Here is a 22,215-nt window from a genome sequence, read left to right as displayed (position 1 = left end):
CCGCGCCACCTGCCCCGGCGCCCCGGCCACAGCTTTCCAGGGCCAGGTGTGCCCCTGCCGCCTCTTGGCCCAGCCGGGCTCCCCTCAGTCCGCGGCTGGCGTCCCCTTCCCCTCTCCCTCCCTCGAGTCCTCTCCTCCCGGGCTTCCTCTCCTTGGCCGCCGACCAGTCCCCACCACTGGGCGGGCTGTGTCCCGGGCGGGCAGGGTCTGCACACCCGGACGGGGCGGGCGGCTTGGGCTGGGGCTGGGGCTGGCCTCCTAGCGGGGCTGCAGCCCGCGTCCCCCACCCCGCTCTCCCTGCCCCGCGACCCCGGGGCTGCCTTCCTCTCCCTTTCCCGATCCCTGAGGTCCAGATTAGCGGCGTGGGCGCTGCTCCCCGGGCTGAGAGCCCGCGGCTGTAACTCCCAGCTTCTCCTGGTGGAGTCGGGAAAAGGGAGCGTCAGTGCTGAGGGAGCTTCTGTCTCCTTGATCAGTATTTCTGCCCCAGGTAAGTACCTTGAACTCTTTCAGGTGTTATGATGGCGGTGCTTGTTGATGTAACGTGTTTTTATACTGAGAGGAATTACAGTGGTGAAAGCAGGGCTTTGTTCAGTTAAAAATGAGCTGAAGGCATGAGGCTGTCTCATCCTCCATCCTTCACTCTCCCAGGGTGAAACGTGAGACTGTTGATCTTAAAAAGATACTTATAGTCCCTAACTAGTCCAGCCCAGCTATTGTGTGTTAACAGGAACAGCACAACCCGAGGCGTTGGAGACCCAGTGACACTGCACTCCTAAAGAGCTCCTGGCAAAATCTGGTTTGTTTTGTTTTGTTTTGTTTTTCTTTGTTTTTCTTAAATTGTGGGACAGACTAGTAGTATAGAGGGAAAAATAATTGGCAAGAAGGATTTTTTCATATAACAGCTTTATTGTGATATTGTTCACACACCATGAAGTCCACCCACTTAAATGTTACAATTCAGCAGCTTTTAGCATATTCACATTTGTGCAACCATTATTATTCCAGAACGTTTTCATCACATCAGAAAGACCAGTTGAAATGCATGACCTATCCACCCCTTCCCAGTGGTGGTTCTAAAGAAGTTTCTTGGCTGTTCCTGACCACAAATTAACTTGTTACATTCCATGAAATATCTAGGAGGAATTCTAATCAGAATTGCAATGAATCTGTCTATCAAAGCAGGAAGAATTAATGTCTTTATGGCATAAACTTCTTCTACACATGAATATATCTGGGACCCTATCTTTTCATCTATCCAGAGCCAGGCCTATGGGAAATCCTCATTAATTCTTGGGTTTGTGAATGATGAGGTTCAATACATCATTAGATGCAACTGTAGCCTTTCACTGAAGAGAAAAGTAAACTCGTAGAAGCCAAGTGATTCTCTGATGGTTAGAATGAGTGACCGCCAGTGCTGGAGTGTTCGAGTGGACTTGGTGCTTGCAGAGTTCTCCACCACCTACAGCTAAGGGGATTACCGTGTTCTTTTACTTTTTTTTTATGGCATTGCTTTTATTTTTACTTATTATATAAAATTATTTTTTATTGAAGTGTAGTCAATTTACCATGTTAGCTTCAGATGTACAGCAGAGATTCAGTTATAAGCTTATGAATATGTATATAAATGTTTTTCAGATTGTTTTTAGTACAACTCATTACAAGTAATTGAAATAGTACCCTGTGCTATATAGTAGGTCCTTGTCATTTATTTTATATTTATTAATGTGTATCTGTTAATCCTCCCTTTCCTGCCTGCTAACAACAGTTTACTTTCTATGTCCATGAGTCTATTTCTAGCAGCACCGTTTTTGCTAGCAATATATGCTGGTTGGCTCTTTTCTGTTTCAGTAATTCCATCTTATGTGTGGGCGTTTTTCTTCTGGTGGGCCTGTGTGTGGTGTGCACACGTGATAATAGAGATCTGTATTTGGGAGGACTCCAGGCCTTGTGTAGTCCCTCGTATGGAGCGCCCACTGAACTGATGCTTGAACTTGGAAGAAAACAGTAAAAGTTGGAATTTCCACTATGGTTGAGACTTCCAGGTTTCTATAACCTGTTTAGCCCACCTAAATTTTGGCTGCACCCATACTGGATAATTTGGTGGAACTTCATGGTATGGTGGTATAGAGACAGGGCCTTGTATGCTTCTTCTCTTTCCTTTTTCTAACAGTCATTCTCCTGGGCCTTCCAGGTACTCCCCCAGAAGGGCCCAGGGCTGGCTTGGTGCTGCACTTAGGCAATATTTGTTAATAAGTCCCTTTCCTCATCTCTTCTGAGCCTCCATTTCCTTCTCTGCACAATGAGGGCTTAGACTAGATAAGTGCTTTTCAGTTTCTTTTAAAGCCATGTTTCCTTTGAGAAACAGAAAATTCAAATCTCTCCTCTCATCCCAACCCTTTAGATTTTGACGCGTCCTCCAAGGAGTCACATAGCTTTTTGTGGTAAATTGATGTGATTGTGATTCCACGTGGCACAGAAAAGACTCTTCAGAGATTGATTGCAGGGAGAGGGCAGGAAAGGGGCAGTATGTCACACTTTCTTGTGTGAGCACTGGAGCAAAGGCTTGGGTTTAAATACGGTGTCTGATGTGGCATCTCTCTAATCTTGCACAATGTGATAAACCTCTATCCCTAGTTTCTTAATGTGTCAAGTTGGGGTGGTAATATTTTAAGGCTTTTGTGAAACAATATACACATAAGCCATTTGTGTCTCGGTAGATACAAGACCTGCTAGAGAGTCGGAATTTCTTTAAAAATACATATATATTGTCCACAGCACTCTGTCTGTGTGTATTTTGAAGTTCCTGGAGGGTGAGGGTTGAGTGTAATGTCCATCGTGGGACAGATGGCCCATGGGTCTGTGTGCCTCAGATTGCCTCCTCCTCCCCAGTCCTCTTCCTCTCATTCCAGGATGAAGTTCCCTAGTAGATTTACACAGAGGTCTTGTGGAAATGGCTTTTCATTTTATTTTTTCACCAAGGAAGGTTGCCATCATGATCTCTGTGGTCAGGATTTGGTGATCTGAAGGCTATGCAATTGGGGATTTCTATTTAATAAAAAGAAAAAAAATTACAAATACAAAATTAGACCTAGGTTGGTGGCAGGGGCTTTTGAAAGTGGGGACCATTAGCTTTCTTAGCTTCAGGTGCAGTGGCCTCTGGCCACGAGGACCCATCCTCATGCTCTGAAGTTGGAGGGACCAGTGGGTTCAGTGGGAATATTTACTGAGTGTATCTCATGGGCTGCGCATTGTCTTATTTGTACTGTATGTTCCTTATTTGAGACAGTGAGCTCATTTAAACCCAATAGCCTCTTTAAAATATTAGACTTTTTATTTTTAGATGTAATGTAGATTCCCATGTAGTTGTAAGAGATAGTATGGAGAGGGCCTATGGACTCTTTGCCCAGTTTTCTTTAATGGTTCCATCTTGCAAAGTTGGGGTACTATTCATTCGTGACTCACTAACCCTTTTAGGTTTGTGTTATTGCCCTCATTTCTATTTATGAATAAGCTGGTGTTTAGAGAAGCACAGAGGTCTGCCCAGGTCACCCACGTGGTTAGTGTAGATTTGGGTGGAACGTGGGCTTGGCATTTCCAAGCAGTACCATTATGATGGTCTGTGGCAGGGAGCAGTATTCACTTTGCTTGTTTATTCATTCATTCAACAAACATTTATTGAATAAACTCTGTGGGTCAGATGCTTTCATAGGGTTATCTGATTCTTCAGCAGTATGGAGAATCAGGTAATATTTTCTTTTTTTTTTTTTAATATGAGAAAAATATCTCTGAGAGGTTATAATCTCCCCAAAGGAAAAATAGCTCATAAAAGAGGGATAGTACATTTGTACAGTTCCTTCTTCTTATGCAGGTGGTACACTAGGCATTTTACATTTGCATACTTCCATAATCCAGATATATTCTTGTAAGGCAAGGAGTTTTTTTTTAATTGAAGTATAGTCAAGTTTACAATGTTGTGTCAATTGCAAGGTGGTTTTTTCTTGAATTTTGAATTGAGAAAATATTTTTTGAGGGGGTTAATTAAGTTTATTTATTTGTTTAATTTTTCTTAAATGAGGTACTGAGGATTTAGCCTAGGTCCTTGAACATGCTAAGCACGTGCTCTACCACTGAACTGTACCCTCCTCCCCAAAGCAAGTTTTCTTACCCATTATTCTGCACCTTAGGAGTTCAAATAAATTGGAGTTGAAATCCAGATATTTTGATCCTACTATGGTTCTTTGCATTATATCCTGCTGAGGGGTGGGGAAGCAGTTCCTTTATTCATTCCTTTATTCAGCAGTTTTGAGCACCGACTTTGCATCAGGGCCTGCCTAGGTGCTTGGAAACAAAAAACAAGAAATGACCCTTTTCTGCAGGGGATGGAAGCCTAGACCAAAAGCTGGGTAATGTGATCTGAGCTTCAGTAGCCATGTGCAGACGCTGAGGACAAACTTATCCCCGATTTGCTTGGACTTCCCTTGCCTTCTGGCTGGTGCACACCAGGTCGCCGCAACCCAGTGAGGCACGCAGCCCACAGCACAGTATGTACATCGATTTACCCTCCCTTCTCAGCAGGGCCTGCAACATGAGTGCCCCTGACTACGTGCAGTGTGCTGAGGACCACCAGACTCTCCCCTTTGTGGTCCAACCTGTGGGGATCATCTTAGAGAATTTCTTTTGCATCTATAATGGAATCTCCTTGGTGAGCCAGATCAGCCCGTGCGGCTCCCAGTGGGCACCCTGTATCTACTATAGGTATCACTATGTGCCCGAGAATGGATGGAGTGACTTCCAGAGCCACTGCAATGTCGTGGGCCTTGTCACCATTACCGACTGCCTCTTGGCCAAGACCTTCTAGAAGCTCCACGCACAGAGGAGCTGTATGGCACCACACTCTACGACTCTCAGCTCTTTGTCTTTGTGCTGTATGGGGAGGTGGCCGAGAAGCCGCGCACCAATGTGGCCTTCAATCTACGAGGTCTGCTGTGTGGTGGAGAAGAGGATCGAGGACTTCACTGAGTCACTCTTCATCTTGCCCTAGTCCAAGTGGCTGGATGGGGCCCCCGAAAATTCTGAGGAGAAGACCCCCCTCCTCTACATCCTATTTGAGTAGGAGGACTTCGTGGGACTGAACACAGACAGCAGACAAGTCAACCTGAAGGCCGGGCCACCCTGGCTGTGTGAAAGATTGCTTCCCTACATCCAGAATGGGATCAGCAAGGAGGAGGGCTGTCTTGTAGCCAAGGCGGGAACGAGGTGCAGCCCGCCAGTTTTCAGACGTTTAAAAGTGAATCCGCCTTTGTTTCAGAGAGATCCTTTTAGGGTTAGTGTGGACACTTACTCGCCCTTTTCAGCCAGAACCCCTGGTGGGACCCCTGGAGTTGCTGTCCAATAGAGTAGCCACAGCCACTGATGTTAGGAGTGCTGGGGAGGAGGCTGGTCTGAGCTGAGATGTGCTGTAGGTCAAATGCACATCAGACGCTGAAACTTGTCTAGTAAAAAGAATATAAACTATCTTGTTACTTTCTATATTGATTACATGTCAAAATGATAGTATTTTACATACAGTAGAATAAGTAAGGTCTGTTCTTAAAATCAGTTACTTGGTTTTTTTTTTTTTTTTTACATTTTAAACGTGGCAACTGGGAAACGTTATTTACATGACTCTCATTTCATTCCTGTTGGACGGCCTGTCCTGGGACAGTTTCATCCCTTTGCTTATAGATGAGACTCTGAATCCCGAGACGCAGAACGAGGTGCTGGTTGAGCTCGGGGTGGAGCTGGTGTCTCCTGCCTCCCAGGCCCAGCACCAGCACGGCTCAGGCCCTCTCCCCTGCCTGACAGCCACCATGCCAATTTAGGACATCAGAAACACTGCCAGGGGCTTCTGAATGAGCTCCTTATGCAGGGAAAGGCGTGTCACGGAGAACGGGACAGAGCAGGGAAAAATTCGTCCTCACTTTGTCCCTGTGATTAGGTCAAAGGCCCCACTCTGCCTTGGAAGTGCAGACGAGCTCTTCTGGGCTGCCTACCCCCTCACCCTCTACTATTTTTCCCTGTTTATCTTTCAAGCTGTCCCTCGGGCAGAAGAGGGTGAGGTGTATTTGCCGAGAGGTGGTCCCCCTTTACTGGGGAGAGTAAGGGGAGCTGTGTCCCCCCTGGCCTGCGGCCTCGGGCCTTGAGTCTGGAGAGCGCTCATGGCGGTCCCACAGGTGACGGTTGGAAGACATGGTACGTGCTGCCGGGCCCGCTGTGCAGGAGGGGCTCTGTGATCCTCTGTGATTGTAAGGTCAGATTCTACTTTCTTGTTGTTGGTAAGATGGAGGAGAAGATGCCAGAGAATTGATAAAATAAAATCCACACCAGTCCTGTGAATGACAGACACAGGGGATCCGTGCCCACCTGCGTGTGGTGCCTGGCGGGATCTGGATTAATTTTCACTTCCTCCCCGGACATTCCTCTATGGCTTAAGGAAAGGGAGAGGCATGTCGTGGCCATGATCTGTTCTTGTCCTCACAGGGCCCTGTGATCTACATGCCCACACTACCCTTCTGCTCCTTGGAGATGAGGTGTCAGGTTTAGGAAACGGCACTGCTGAAGGCATAGCTGCCAGAACTGTGCTACACCAAGGCTGGCTCCGTTCACCTCACCTGTCACCTCCTGTTGAGTCCCAAGGCGTCATTCAAGGTAGGTGCATCGGTGCAATGTAAGCAGGGACCACCTTCTCCCCCTGGACAGACTGGTGGGTGAGCAGTGGAAGCCCGGAGCCCTGCACCAGCCCCCAGGCCAGTGCCTCCTCTTTTGTCATAGGAGGCACTGGTGACATTTTTGCTCAGCAACTGCTTGGCTTTGAGTCTGCAGACCCACCATAGAATGCCAGCTTGTTTTTGCCTTTTGAAGTCTGCCCTTGGGATTTGGTGGAGTAGCTGGATGTGTGCTTAGCCCATAGTGGTTGACACTGTCACCATTGTTTACCCAGAACCTCGTGTACCAGGCATGGCTCCAGGCATCAAAATACAGCAGCGCATTAAACCTCCCTCCTTGTGGGTCTGTCTGTTTTGGTACCATAAGGGCTCAGCCAGCATCTGAACGTCAGTGAGATAACGCGGCCAGTGAGCTCGGGTCAAGCACGTTCTCCTCCAGTCACTTTTACTCCATTGTTGCTTTTACTATTCCACAGTCATTAATTTTTTAAACAATGCTTTGGTTCAGGAACAGAACCTAATTCTCCCCTGTTCCTCTTGGTGGGAGTGAGTAAAATTGTCCAGCTTGCAATGTGAACACATTTTGTAGCTCAAAAGCTGTCTACACACATCTGGGTGAAGTTTTGGTTTGGGGCGCTGACCACGTTGGGGTCCCCCGGCAGCGCCGCTCCCCTCAGGCCCCTGCCTTCCCTGGATCAGGAGGTGAGGGTGGGTCTCACTGTCCCCGCGTCCCTGTCCTCATCACACTCACGTAATTTCTTGTAAATGCTGTCAGTTATTTTTGTTCTCGTGTGTTTCTAATTTTCGCTGTTCCTCTTTTCATTTTTCTATTTTCCTTTTTCTCTTATACCACCCTGTGTGCATGTTGTTGGGTCTGAAAATGTGGGCTGTGCACACCCTGCATTGGAATAGCCAGATCGCCCTCTGTGCCGTCTCCATCGCTTTAAAAAGCAAAAACTTAACAGTTGCCATGAATCATATATTATCCTAGTCATCTTCTTATTTTCTAGCTTTTTGGAATTTTTGCTCTGTTAGCACATCACCTACTGGAGTTTGATACCTGTTAAAGTCCTTGCTTTGAGGAACCTGTTTGTTCGTCCTTATATTTGGTAACAAATGCTCTCTTACTAATTTTGTTTATTTGTTTTGGAGAAATGAGATGCGAATTGATTTAGGCGGCTGCTGAGGGATACTTTTCATCGAGTATTTAAATTTGGAAAGTCAAAATCTGCAGCACCTTGCTTGATTCTGGCTTTTACACAAACGTGCTAGGCACGCGGTTCCTGGCTGTCGCTGTGTGAAGTGCGTGACGGCGCTTCCTGGCCGGCGGTCACTGGTGAGGAAGTGGCCGGCTCGGGGGTGAGCAGCTGCAGTGGACGCTGTTGGAGGAAGCAGTCACCAGTTTTTTGTTTTTTGGTTTTATTTTTGCATTCACCTTCCCAGTGCCATTTACTTTACTTTGCATTCATAGAGGGGCAGGAGCGGGTCTAAAACCATGCCACTCTTTTGTTCCCTTTATGAGGCTGGTTTTTCTAAGTATCAGGAAATCATTGCCTTGTCCTAAGGAGCTGGTTCACTTGGATCTGGTGGACACAGGGACCGCTAAAGGGGACCGTAGCTTCCTCTCTGCTTCAGCCAGTGGGTATTCAGAGCCGGGTCTGTGGTTTGCCTCAGCAGCCGTGCAGGCCTCCCTGAACCGGCCTTTACTTTTACCCCTTTTTGGCAGTAAATAGCTGACTCTGTGTCTGTTGCAGCTGATGTCAACCACTGACGGCCATGTTGTTATTTTGCGGTAGTGAGTCTCCAACACCCCTGTCAGTCGTGATGGGACCTTGCATTCTCACCCCGACCCTGGTTCATCTCACCCAGGGGAAGGGTTTGGCCACCACCGTCATGCTGGACATGAGGCCTTGTTTCTCCTTTCATGCTCTGGTCCAAATGTGGACACTTCATCCTTCACTGACTTGGTCTCGCTTGAGACAGTCCAGACTTTCTGAAAGAGTCCATCACATTCTGGGGGGGAAACAGAACAGAAGTAAGAGTCGCAAGTAGGAGTCCAGGCTGTCTGGGTTGGCAAATGCAGGCTGGGATCTGTGATGTCCGGTCTGTGCGCTGGAAACAGGCCTTTCCCGTGGCTCCCGAGAGAAAAGGGGTCGGAGCGAGGACAGACTTGCCTGGGTTCCTACCATCCTCATCTGCTCACTGACAGGAGTGTCAGCTAACTAGGAGCTCCCCCAAACCTCGGGCCCTTCAAAGCTCAGACCACGGGAGATCCTTGAGTCCCTTCTCCTGGTCCTTCTTGTGAGAATCCAGTGCCTTCTGAGGTGACCGGCAGCAGGAGATGCCTACCCCTCCAGGGAACTCCCTTCAGAGGACTGTGACTCAGTGCACCTTGCTGTGAGCTTGTGGGTTTCCATCCGTGCTCCCTGCAGAACCAGACTTCAGACTGGCTTAGCGACAGAAATGACAAGACTGATTCCAGGGCAGGGCCAGGTGGAGGGAACAGTGGAAATTGAATGTGACCTCAAACACCTAGGTGGGTGATGGGGCTGTTACTAAAATGGGGAGCCTGGGAGGTACCTGCCAGGAATCGAAGTCTAGAGTAAATGGTGGACATAAGGCTTTTTTTTTTTGACATAAGGCATTTTTAAGATGCCATTTGTCATCCAAGTTAGGACTTCCAAGAGGCATTCGGGTCTATGAGCCTGGGGCTCAGGTGAAGGAGCCGGACTAGAGATACACGTAGGGAGTCGTCATTCTTAGCTGGTGTTCACAGCCGTGCAAGTGGATCAGCTTATCTCAAGAGGTGCAGACTGTGGCTGGGGGGGGCAGGGCTGTGCCTGTTTTGGAGGAAAGCCCAGACCATGCAGCTTTGGTATGTCAGTCAGCGGCGTTTGTGATTTTCAGAGCAATGGCGTTTATCCTTAAGGTTCTGGGGGGTGGGCAGGGCCACCCAGGAAGAAATCTGAAGGGGGGGTTTTGGCCACGTGTGCGCATCTTGGGACGATCCAGAGGCTGCAGGGTCCACAAGGGGAAACTCCTCAGAAGCTGGAGTCGCAGTGGGGAGTTGGGAGAATGTAGTCACACTCTCCTGTGAGGAAGGGAGGGAGGCCTCGGGAGTCCACATCCTAGCGAACTCTCTTTCCCACGAACAAAAGGCAATCAGACAGACGATTTGAGGTGAGAAGGGATGGGCGCTGGGAGAGGAGCGAACCTGGAGAAAGGTGGTTGAACAATTCTGGAATTGTCTCCCTGAAACATAGAGTTAAAAAAACCCAGACCCTTAAGAATATTGATAGTGACTGGGGAGGAGGCAGTTGTTTTTCTGGCCTCCTAAGGGTAAGGTATGTATCCGGGGATACACAGAAGAATCAGGCAGTCTGTTCCGGGGGCTTCACCCTTACCAGGGGGAACAGTGCAAGTTTAAAGGGGGAGAAGGGCAGCTGAGGCAAACTAGCCAGGCCCCGTGTCACGTACCAGTCGGCCGCCCTACTTGCGTGTTCCATTCACATCCATGCCTCCCAAGTGGGCGGTGGCAGCCCCGTTTTGAAGATTGGGAAGCCTTCTCAGAGGGGTTAAGGAATTGGTCCGTTTAGCGGCTAGTAAATGCTGTAGCAGGATTCAAGCAGGGCCTTGTCACACTTCAAGGGCATGTTCTCGCTACTAATTCCGGTACCTCCCCGTTGTACCTGAAATGGTGAAGTGAGTCAGTTTCAGAGCCTTTCTGAGAAAGTACGCTTTAAGTGCCTCAGGACTGTTGCACAAAGCTCAGTGTTCTTTGATGGTTCGGAAGCACCGCAGTGCTTTTTGCCCCACAGGTGTAAGGTCTTACTCCTCTGACGATGTCGTGGTTGTAAATGACGTACAGGTGCAAAACCACACTTAGCAGCTTCTGAAGGGAAACTCTCCAGTTCTCCCTTGATCCGTTTTCTTCCACGGGATGTAACTGTGCTGCAGCGTAGGCCTGAGCTTTCCGTATGGAGTGAGGGTTTTGTATCCAAATTTAACATAAAACAGTCAGATGGAGAAAATCGAAGATGACAATATATTTTGGGGTTTCATTAGACAAGATATACTATCTGTTAATGGCCCATAAAGTGAATGAAATTGAGTACAGAACATTGCATTTCTTACTTTCTACTGAGAGATGTCTTCCAACATAAGATTCTCTGCTTTGGAACTTCAGCTCAGCCACTAGGGCGCCTGTCATTGTGTTGGTGTGATTGCATTTACACAGTGCATGTAATCTGGGCTTCCTTAGCCCCAAACACTCCAGTGCAGAATCATAGGCTGTAGCCATCACTTAGTTATACAAATACTTCTAAAGCTATATGATACCAAAAAAAAGAAATAAAAATAAAGAGAGAGAGGGAGATTGCCTATATCAAAGTTCCTTTGGATTTTAACTGCAAAGTGTTGTTGAGCAGCTCTGGTTTCCTTTGGATATGAATATATACATTTCTTTGCATGTAACTTGGATTTTAGGCTTGAACACCAAGCTCTTGTTTTCCATGAGCCACAAAAATCATAGCCAAATGACACACGTATGAAATATTTTATTCGTTTTATCTGAGACAGAATCCTTGAATTTGGGACTTGAGCTGTGATTTTGCTGTTTGCTCTTCCCACCCCTCTTGTCACCTCACTCCTTTTTCCCACGTGGCCTCCAAGAGGTCATGGTCTCAAAGGAGCAGGTGGACAAATACCAGTTGATCGCCAAGCACTGCTGCTGTAGACGGAGCCCAACCAAAAGCTACAGGACATCATCAGGGAGGACTTCCTGGAAGAAATTGGCTCTACATTCAGTTCTGAGGACAGAGTAAGAGTCAGCCAGGAGAAGGAATCAAGAGGGTGACTCAGGTGGCAGGAGCAGCCCGGGTAGAGGCCTGGAGGCTTGTGGGGTGGGGACTCGGGGAGACTGCCCTGTGTGGTCCAGGGTGGTGGGTGACCCTGCTTTGAAGGACACTGGAGAGGGCCTAGGGGTGGAGGGCTTCGGAGGAGCTTGATTTTTACTAGAACTGACACAGAGGAGGCAGTGAATGGTGTCAGCAGGAAGTGACCCTTAGGAGAGCAGCTCTGCCTGTCCTTTTGAGTCCCACCCCTTCATTCTTTTATTCATAACACACGCAATTCTGAGTGCCTAGGGGAGAGGGGGTGGACCCACAGTAGTAAGCAAAATGTACTTGCTTCTTGAGAGCTTAGCAGTGTCAGAAGTTGACTTAGATTAAAATGTTCTATTAACACAGCAGGGCACCTAATCCAAAGTGCGGAGGTTGGAGGGAAGGAAGGCTTCCTTGACAAACAGTCAAAATGAGCCTGGAGGCTAGTGGGAAGTAGCAGCAGGCCACAGGGCCCCTGAGGTCACTGGGGACCTGGTACTGAGGTGAGGATAGGCAAGCAGGGTCGGGGGTGGGGCTAGAACTCTAACAGGGAGCCTCTGAAGGGTTTGAAGTGGGGGAGATGTAATCAAATTTGTGCTTTGGGAAGGCTGCCTTGGCTGTGTGTGTGTGTGTGTGTGTGTGTGTGTGTATGTGTTTGTAGCGGGGAAGAGGGGGAGGGTGTCACCAACTGGGAGGGTCATTAGAAGAATATTCACAGGCTCGGAGGCCACCAGTGGGAGAGGGGCGTCGGGGCTGCTTGGGGACTGCAGGGGCAGTGTGGATGCCGGATTTCCTTATGTGGAGGGCTTGTTAGTGGGGTCGCTCTAGCGACACCTTGTGGCTGGAAGTAAACAGATGGAGGCTGCCAGGTGGACTTACCTCTTCTCTCCTTCCCTGCCTTGTGTGATGATCTTAGCTCTGCCAACATATGGAAAAGAAGAGCTAAGTTCCAGAGTAGCCCAGGACTTTGCTGAGCTTGTTCAAGTGAGATCTGATAGGATTTAGGCTTGTGTTGAGATCTGTAGGTTAACTTAGCTAGAAACGTCCCGTCTTTTGGATTTCCATAGGGGTATTAATTCTTGATAAAGATTGCTTCCTTGGTGAGAGGAAATTTAATACAGCTGATGTCTTTCTCAAAAAAAAATCTTATCTTTTAAGAAATTTAATATTCAAAATAATAGGAATATTTTAAAATGATAAACTAAGGCTTTCGTGTAGTTTCTTTGGTTTCTGAGTTGATGTGTAGGTAGACCCTTTGCATTACATAATAGCACATCTTTGTCAGTATTTAAAGAGCTGTTAGTGAGTGACCCAGACCCCACTTTTGAAAGCATCATTAAAGCTTGCTCTGAAATACTGATGTCATATAGGTCTTGTTTGCAGAAGCCAGATATTTGGTTTATAATCTGCAGCATAGCTCCCTTTATAAAATAATAATAGGTACAAAATTAAGAAAGTGGAAAATAATTGATTTTTTTAAAAACTGAAACATAAACTTTCTTGTGCTAATGTTACAACTGGAAATTTCGAAAAGAATAATCCTACTGTAATATCATCTATGTGAAATACATATATGTCTGTCACGTTTGAATAGTAACTGCACAGTGGTTTTTGAAGTCAGGATCATTCCAGCTCAGATACTGGCAGTGATGGTTGCTGGTTTTCAATGGAAGAGCCTAAATTTGATTTCTTAGCTTTATTCTTTTCTTTTTCTTTTCTTTTGTTTTCTTTTCTTTCCTTTCCTTTCTTTTTCTCTCTCTCTGTCTTTTTTGGGTTTTTTTTTGGGTAGTGCGAGGGTTGAGTAGTGCTGTGCCAGCATGATTTGGGGGCAATTTGGGGGCAGATGTCGTGCAGCAGCAGTGAGATATTTCCATGCATTTTATTTTCCGAACATCACCAGGGAACATGTGTGGTTTGTGCCTGCAGAATGGGATGCTGCAGGACTCCCTGGTTCATCAATGTTATGTCTTGGAGCTGCTCCGGTCAGTGAATGATTTTCTGTGGCTTGGAGCTAATGTGGTCTGATGCAGATGATCAGATGTGTAACTAAAGTACTGTTACTTGAAATAAGAGAAAAGCTAGCAAAAATGGCTCTAAAATACAGGATGAGGGAGGAGAATTGGCTGAGCTGCTTACAGTGGGGAATATCCTCAGGTGACTCCCTCACTGTGTCTCCTGTCACTCTCCCCCACAGCCCTGCACAGCAGTCCTACTGAAGCAACCATGCACTTTCTCAGAAACGCGCTGAATTTCCTTGTGCCTCTGATTGTTCGCTTTTTTTTTTTGAAAGCACATCTTGCCCTTTGCTTAAATGCCATCCCTGCTAGCCACCACTTACACTCATTCTTCTGGACCTCGTCCATATATAGCTGCTGAATGGATGAACAAAATGTAGTATCTCCATTTAGTGGGACATTATTCAGACATAAGAGTGAATAAAAAAGAAAAAATAAATAAAGGGGAATATGAAAAAAGCCATCTGCTCTGGGAAGTCCACCCTGACTGCTCAACCCGGCCTTTTCCCTTTTAAACCCTATCCTTTATACCACTCTCTACTATTTTTGATAGTATTTACCACCTTCTAATAAAGTTTAGCATTTTCAAAAGAAAAGAGACATGCTGATACCACTTCAACATGGGAAAGCCTTGATAACAGCACGTTAATTGAAAGGAACCAGACACAAACGGCCGCATATTGTTGATTTCAGTGATCTGAAATGCCCAGAATAGGCTCATGCAGTGGCAGAGAGCAGATGATAGTTGCAAGGGGCTGGGTGGAGGGGGGTTGTGGAGTGACTGCTAGTGACAGGGGTGTTCTATTGGGGTGATGAAATGTTCTGGAAATAGATGGTGGTGAGGGCTGCACAACCGGGAGTGTGCAGAAGACTGCTGAGCGCTGTCTCTGGGAGTGCCTGTTGTCGGGGCGGCTTTATTTTGTTCTCATCCTGTAATGTGAAGTGTCATCTTGTGCTGAGACCATTGAACTCCTGTGAGTGGTAAGGCTAAGAGACTTTGCAGAGTCATGTTTCTTTTTTCCCCCTTGCTGTAGGAAAAAATGGTTTAAACCTGAGAAAGTGCTCCATATGCAGAAATGTCTTTCAGTTTTGCCTGGTGTAAAAATCTTGAGAGCTTTTTGATCGTTTAGGACAGTCTGTAGGGGGAAACAGCCCGTGAAGCCTGGGTGAGACCTGGAAGAGCCGCGCTTCCCTCCCAGACACGGGTGGGGATTTCACCCCCGTTCAGGCAGTGAAGGGCCAAGACCCGTGAGCGAAGTTGACAGTCGTGAATATTTATGTGTATCCGCTGCTTCATCTTGGATATTAATTTCTAACTAAGTCATTTTGTGGCGGCAGCCTCATCCTACATCAGGAATTTATAATATCTGCTCTTTGAGGTGAAGACCTGACAGACTTGATTATTTAACAGTCTCCCTTGAATTGATATCTCAGATTCCTTTGTCAATCGCAAAACAGCAGAAATACAGACGTCCTTTAATGCCGATGTGACCTGGAGCAGGTTTAGTTTCTGTGCCTCAGTGGCCTTATCTGCGGGTGGGGAAGTTTATAACAGTGCTTCCCTCAGAGGGGCTGGTGAGAGGAGACTGAGAAGCACAAATGGAAGACTTACACGAGATGCTCATGAATGACAAAATTTCGTGCTGTCAGCCTGGTGAGGCCTCAGGGACAGAGATGTCAGATCAGAGCAGTCCTAGCCGGAGTTCGATCCGCATTGGCAGGTTTTATGATCACTATCACCACTGTGGGTTATCAGGTAGTTTTAAGACTTGGTAATATGAATTCATGAATAATGTTAAAGACTAGACAACTCAGATCCTGTTTACATAGTTCTCAAGATTTCCTGTGAGAAATGGATATTTTTTCCCCATCTTAAATCTGAGTGGATTCTCTAAAAAAATTCCGTAGTCCTCCATCTTTTTCCTTTAATTCTCCTTTTTTTTTAAAAAAAAGTTTTTAAATCGAGTTACTGGGAACTGAACTGAGGGCCTCATGCGTGCTGAGCACATACTATCTCAACAGAGGTATACTCTCCCCCATAATTTTTTTTAAACTTTACTTTCTTAGTATTCAGAGGCCTCTAATTCTTTTTTTGGAGACTTGTCCATAAACCTGTAAATCTAAAATTAATGAACAAAATTTGTTTTATTAAAGAAATCATTAGAACTTTCTTCAATCCATTCAAAAGGAAATGCTTATTGAGTTAAAATGTTTCTCCTTTATGGTGATTTCTAATTTTTGGTCTAGCTTAACTTATTAAAAGTAATCCTCATCATCATAATGACCAAGCTTGCTGTGAATGGACACCTACCAAAGGCTAAACTGTTTTTCTCATGTTTTACTTCAAAGCAGGTGTTTGACTGTAGGTATCAATGTCTCATTTTTGCAGCTGAGGGATTGAGAGGTGGGCAGCTTGTCCCAAATCAAACGCAGCTGGCGGTTCCTAGCTCGGTGCTGGAACCCAGACTGCACAGGATGCATTCTCAATTTCTCCTCTGATCAGCCTCCCGTTGAGTGGTTTCCAGAACACCTGAGAGTCCATAAATGACCGATTTTGGCGATCTCAGCCTGATGAGGCCTTCAAAGGAGAGACACCAGTGAGAATGTGAGACAGAGGGGCATAAATTAAAATTGTACATTTTCACAAATGTTTTATTCTCAGGTAATGACTTAAATAGTTTATGTTTTTTTATTTTAGTGCTATGTAAGCACTAAAAACAAAACATTAAAAATGATTATAGTGCAAAATAGGAGTGGGCTTTGAAAGTCCAACCATTGCTAATGATGTTGCTTGTTTTTCTCTAGTGGTGCTTTTTGACAGAATAATTTACAATGACTGAATTTGTTTTATGTATGTAGTCTTAGTATGGAGGAGAAGTTTGTCAGTGAATATTGAAAGTAAAATCTTTACTCATTTCTTTCCTGATGATAAATATGTACGTTGTTTCCATGGCTTAAGTGTATTTCCTCATTTGTGAAATTTGAGTGATGCCGTTTACCGTGTCTGACTGTGAGAGGTAGACGCCTTGTATACAAAGCATCCAAGAGCTGCTTAGTAAAAATGTGCTGTCACAATGACAGATAGTTTAGAAGGATCAACTGTGAATACTAAAGAGGGTGGCTTGTTTCTGATGCATATTCAATATGGATATATATGAATATGGCTTAAAGTAACAAGGATTCAGGTTTCGTGTGTGTGTGTGTGTACGTGCAGTATGAAGTTTTAATGAAATCTGTATCATTCTATTGAGACAGGGAGTAGTTAAATTGACTTAAGCAGACGACCTTGAAGATTATTTACACAGAATGTGTATTGTTACAACTCAGTGTACATGCTGCCGTGTAACTATACACTCAGACATTTAAATTCGTAGGATTCTGACCAGAAGCATTAAGTTTAGAAAAATCCACATTGATCATTTTCAGGGAATAAGCTTCTCTCTTTTGTGATTAAAGAAAATTTTGATTTATTTTTCTGCACTCTTAATAGGTTTTAAAATATCAAAACATTGATTTGACATGTCAGCTTTTTTAATAGAAAAAAGTTCATGCTGTATTAATATGTAAATAAATGTTTTTGTATTTCAATACACTTCTATGATTTCCTGGCTCTTTGAGAAGTATTTTGCAAGATACTTAGATTACCTACTGTTGGAAAAATACAGACATGAAATTTATGAATATAGGGCTAGTACAGGTCTGTTGGTTTTTGCTACAGTGCAAGACATGAGGACTAGGAGAGCTTTGCTGCCGATGGCCAGGAGGACAGATCCCAGATCTCAGTCTCCCCTCCTGTAAAATGAAGTGGCTGGACTGGATTCTTTCCTCTTCAAAGATGAGTTTCCATGAGCCTGTGTCTTTTGTATATATTCAGGAGTATTAGCAATATCTGATTAAATACTGAATACCCCTCCCTTTCCTGAAGCGAAGTGCAGTATGTGCTACATAAGCTTTTAGTTATCTGATTCTTGTTTCTGATCCACAGGTAATTTTTGTGTTGCATTTTTCCAGGCAACCTGGAAGGCCTTTTAAGCCATAGGTGGCGCTGTTGCAACTTCTTACAGTCTTAACTTTCCTCTTTGTAAAGGAAGTCTTAAACAACGTTATTTTTTTTATTCCTTTGCTTAGTGCTTCAGGGTAGCAAATTGTCCATTATGTCTGACTACCTGGAAATATTATACTGCTTATGCCTTAGTTTTATTCTATCATCTCGCTGTGAACATTTCAGACTTCCTGTGTAAACAGTGGCAACATCGGACTTTTTTTTTTTACATTTGTTATCGATTCATAATCATTTTACAGTGTTGTGTCAAATTCCAGGGTTCAGCACAATTTTTCAATCATTCATGGACATATACACACTCATTGTCACATTTTTTTCTCTGTGATTTATCATAACATTTTGTGTATATTTCCCTGTGCTATACAGTGTAATCTTGTTTATCTATTCTACAATTTTGAAATCCCAGTCTATCCCTTCCCACCCTCTACCACCCCCCCGGTAACCACAAGTCTGTTTTCTCTGTCCATGGGTCTATTTCTGTCCTGTATTTATGCTTTGTTTTTGTTTGTTTTTGTTTTTTAGATTCCACATATGAGCGATCTCATATGGTATTTTTCTTTCTCTTTCTGGCTTACTTCACTTAGAATGACATTCTCTAGGAGCATCCATGTTGCTGCAAATGGCGTAATGTTGTCGGTTTTTATGGCTGAGTAGTATTCCATTGTATAAATATAACACATCTTCTTTATCCACTCACCTGTTGATGGACATTTAGGCTGTTTCCATGTTTTGGTTATTGTAAATAGTGCTGCTATGAATATTGGGGTGCAGGTGTCATCCTGAAGTAGATTTCCTTCTGGATACAAGCCCAGTAGTGGGATTCCTGGGTCATATGGTAAGTCTATTCCTAGTCTTTTGAGGAATATCCACACTGTTTTCCACAGTGGCTCAAGAAAACTGCATTCCCACCAGCAGTGTAGGAGGGTTTCCCTTTCTCCACAGCCTCTCCAGCATTTGTCATTTTTGGATTTTAGAATGACGGCCATTCTGACTGGTGTGAGGTGATACCTCATTGTAGTTTTGATTTGCATTTCTCTGATAATTAGTGATATTGAGCATTTTTTCATGTGCTTTTGATCATTTGAATGTCTTCCTTGGAGAATTGCTTGTTTAGGTCTTCTGCCCATTTTTAGATTGGGTTGTTTATTTTTTCTTATTGAGTCATATGAGCTACTTATATATTCTGGAGATCAAGCCTTTGTCGGTTACATTTGCAAAAATTTTCTCCCATTCCGTAGGTTTTCTTCTGGTTTTATTTCTGGTTTCCTTTGCTGTGCAGAAGCTTCTAAGTTTCATTAGGTCCCATTTGTTTATTCTTGCTTTTATTTCTTCTAGGAGAAAATTTTTGAAATGTATGTCAGATAATGCTTTGCCTATGTTTTCCTCTAGGAGGTTCATTGTAACTTTTCTTATGTTTAAGTCTTTAATCCATTTTGAGTTGATTTTTGTATATGGTGTAAGGGTGTGTTCTAGCTTCATTGTTTTACATGCTGCTGTCCAGTTTTCCCAACACCATTTGCTGAAGAGACTGTCTTTATTCCATTGTATATTCTTGCCTCCTTTGTCGAAGATGAGTTGATCAAAAGTTTGTGGGTTCATTTCTGGGCTCTCTATTCTGTGCCATTGGTCTATATGTCTGTTTTGGTACAAATACCATACTATCTTGATGACTGTAGCTCTATAGTATTGTCTGAAGTCTGGGAGAGTTATTCCTCCAGCCTCTTTCTTTCTCTTCAGTAATTATTTGGCAATTCTAGGTCTTTGATGGTTCCATATAAATTTTATTATGATTGGTTCTAGTTCTGTGAAATATGTCCTGGGTAATTGGATAGGGATTGCATTAAATCTGTAGATTGCCTTGGGCTGTGTGACCATTTTAACAATATTGATTCTTCCAATCCAGGAGCATGAAATATCTTTCCATTTTTTAAAGTCTTCTTTAATTTCCTTCATCAGTGGTTTATAGATTTCTGTGTATAATTCTTTCACCTCCTTGGTTAGATTTATTCCCAGATATTTTATTACTTTGGGTGCTATTTTAAAGGGGAGTGTTTCTTTACTTTCTTTTTCTGTTGATTTATCATTAGTGTAAAGAAATGCAACTGATTTTTGAACGTTAATTGTGTAACCTGCTAGCTTGCTGAATTCTTCAATCAGCTCTAGAACCTTTTGTGTGGACCTTTATGGTTTTCTATATATAGTAACATGTCATCAGCATATAATGACAATTTTAACTCTTCTTTTCCAATTTGGATCCCTTTTATTCCTTTCTCTTGCCTGATTGCTGTGGCTAGGACTTCCAGGACTATTTTGAATAGGAATGGTGAGAGTGGGCATCCTTGTCTAGTCCAGATTTTAGTGGGAAGCTTTTGAGTTTTTCACCATTGAGTACTATGCTGGCTGTAGGTTTGTCATATATAGCTTTTATTATGTTGAGATAAGTACCCTCTATACCCACTTTGGCGAGAGTTTTTATCATAAATGGATGTTGAATTTTATAAAATGCTTCTTCTGCATCGATTGAGATGATCATGTGGTTTTTGTCCATTCTCTTGTTGATGTGATGTATTACACTGATTGATTTGCATATGTTGAACCAGCCTTGTGTCCCTGGGATGAACCCCACTTGATCATGATGTATAATCTTTTTTATGTGTTGTTGGATTCTATTTGCTAAAATTTTGGTGAGGATTTTGACGTCTATGTTCGTCAGTGATATTGGCCTATAATTCTCTTTTTTTGTAGTGTCTTTGCCTGGTTTTGGTATCAGGGTGATGGTGGCTTCATAGAATTAGTTTGGGAGTATTCCCTCCTTTTCAATCGTCTGGAAGAGTTTGAGAAGGGCTGGTGAGTTCTTCTTTTATGTTTGTTTGAATTCCCTGGTGAAGCCATCCGGTCCTGGACTTTTATTTGTAGGGAGGTTTTTAATTGCTATTTCTATTTCCTTTCTAGTGATCTGATTGTTCAAGTGTTCAGTATCTTCTTGATTCAGATTTGGTGGACAGTATGTTTCCAGAAACTTGTCCATCTCCTCTAGGTTATCCAGTTTGGTTCCATATAATTTTTCATAATATTCTCGTATGATATTCTGTATTTCTATTTTGTTTGTTGTAATTTCTCCATTTTCTTTCTTATTTTGCTAATTTGTGCTCTCTCTTTTTTCTTCTTTGTGAGTTTGGCCAGAGGTTTGTGGACTTTATTTACTTTTCAAAAAAACCAGCTTTTGATTCTGTTGATTTTTTCTATGGTCTTGTTAAACTCTATTGTATTTAATTCCTCTCTGCTCTTTATTATTTCCTTCCTTCTGCTGCTTTTTGGGGCTTTTTGTTCTTTTTCTTTTTCTTATTGATTCAGGTGGTGGGTTAACTTGTTTATTTGAGATTGTTCTTTTTTGAGGAAGGCCTATATCGCTATAAGCTTCCCTCTTAGCACTGCCTTTGCTGTCCCATAGGTTTTGAGTGGTTGTGCTTTCATTATCATTTGTCTCAAGTTTTTTTTTAATTTGACCCATTTTTTTTCAATAACATATTGTTTAATTTCCATGCTTTTCTTTTTTTTTCTTTTGTTCTCTGTTGTTGATTTCCAGTTTCATGGCATTGTTGTCACTAAAGATGCTTGAGATAATTTCTAACTTCTTAATATTGTTGAGGTTTATTTTGTGCCCAAGTACATGATCGATCCTGGAAAATGTTCCATGTGCACTTGAAAGAATGTATATTCTATTTTTGGGGGGTGTAAATCTTTGAAAATATCCACCAAATCTAGTTTTTCTATTGTAGTATTTAATTTCTCTGTTGCCTTGTTTATTTTCTGTCTGGAAGATCTGTCTAGTGATGTTAATGCAGTGTTAAAATCTCCAACTATGATTGTATCCCCATCAATATCCCCCTTTATCTCTGTTAGTAATTCTTGTATGTAGTTAAGTGCTCCTATATTGGGTGCATATATATTAACTAGTGTAATGTCTTCATCTTGTATCACTCCTTTAATCATTATAAAATGTCCCTCTTTATCTTTATTTATGGCCTTTGTTTTAAAGTCTATTTTGTCTGAAATCAGTACTGCAACACCTGCTTTTTTGGCTTTTCCATTTGCATGGAATATCCTTTTCCATCCTTTCACTCTCAATCTATATGTGTCCTTCTCCCTAAAGTGGGTCTCTTGTATGCAGCATATTGAAGGTTCTTGCTTTATTATCCACTCTGCCACTCTATGTCTTTTGACTGGAGCATTTAGTCCATTAACATTTACAGTAATTAATGATAGATGTGTGTTTATTGCCATTTTGAACTTATCTTTGCAGTTGAATTGATATATCCTCTTTGTTCCTTTCTTCTTCCTTTTGTGGTTTGGTAATTTTCCTTTGTATTACATGGATTTTATTTAATTTTTGTGACTCCCTTGTAAATTTTTGACTTGTGGTTACCGTTTTTTGTAAATCTATTAACCTATACCCGTTTTTATTAAACTGATAATAACATGATCTCAAACCCATCCTTCTGTTAAAAAAATTTAAAAAAGAAAGAAAAAAAGATTCTATATTTCCCTGTCTC

General features: G+C 43.4%; 1 long non-coding RNA gene across 1 annotated transcript in view; it reads left to right on the top strand.

Moving 5' to 3' along the window:
- Positions 1-353: 353 nt before the first annotated feature.
- The window catches only part of LOC140701218 (uncharacterized), a 41,731-nt gene continuing 19,869 nt past the window's right edge, over positions 354-22,215 (top strand). Inside the window, exons 1-2 of the long non-coding RNA XR_012080180.1 lie at positions 354-487; positions 6,520-6,687. This is a non-coding gene — a long non-coding RNA (uncharacterized lncRNA). The remainder of the gene's footprint in view (positions 488-6,519; positions 6,688-22,215) is intronic.

The sequence above is a fragment of the Vicugna pacos genome, chromosome 14 (assembly GCF_048564905.1).
Source record: "Vicugna pacos chromosome 14, VicPac4, whole genome shotgun sequence".
Lineage (NCBI taxonomy): Eukaryota > Metazoa > Chordata > Mammalia > Artiodactyla > Camelidae > Vicugna > Vicugna pacos.
This window is presented reverse-complemented; position numbering and strand designations above follow the sequence as displayed.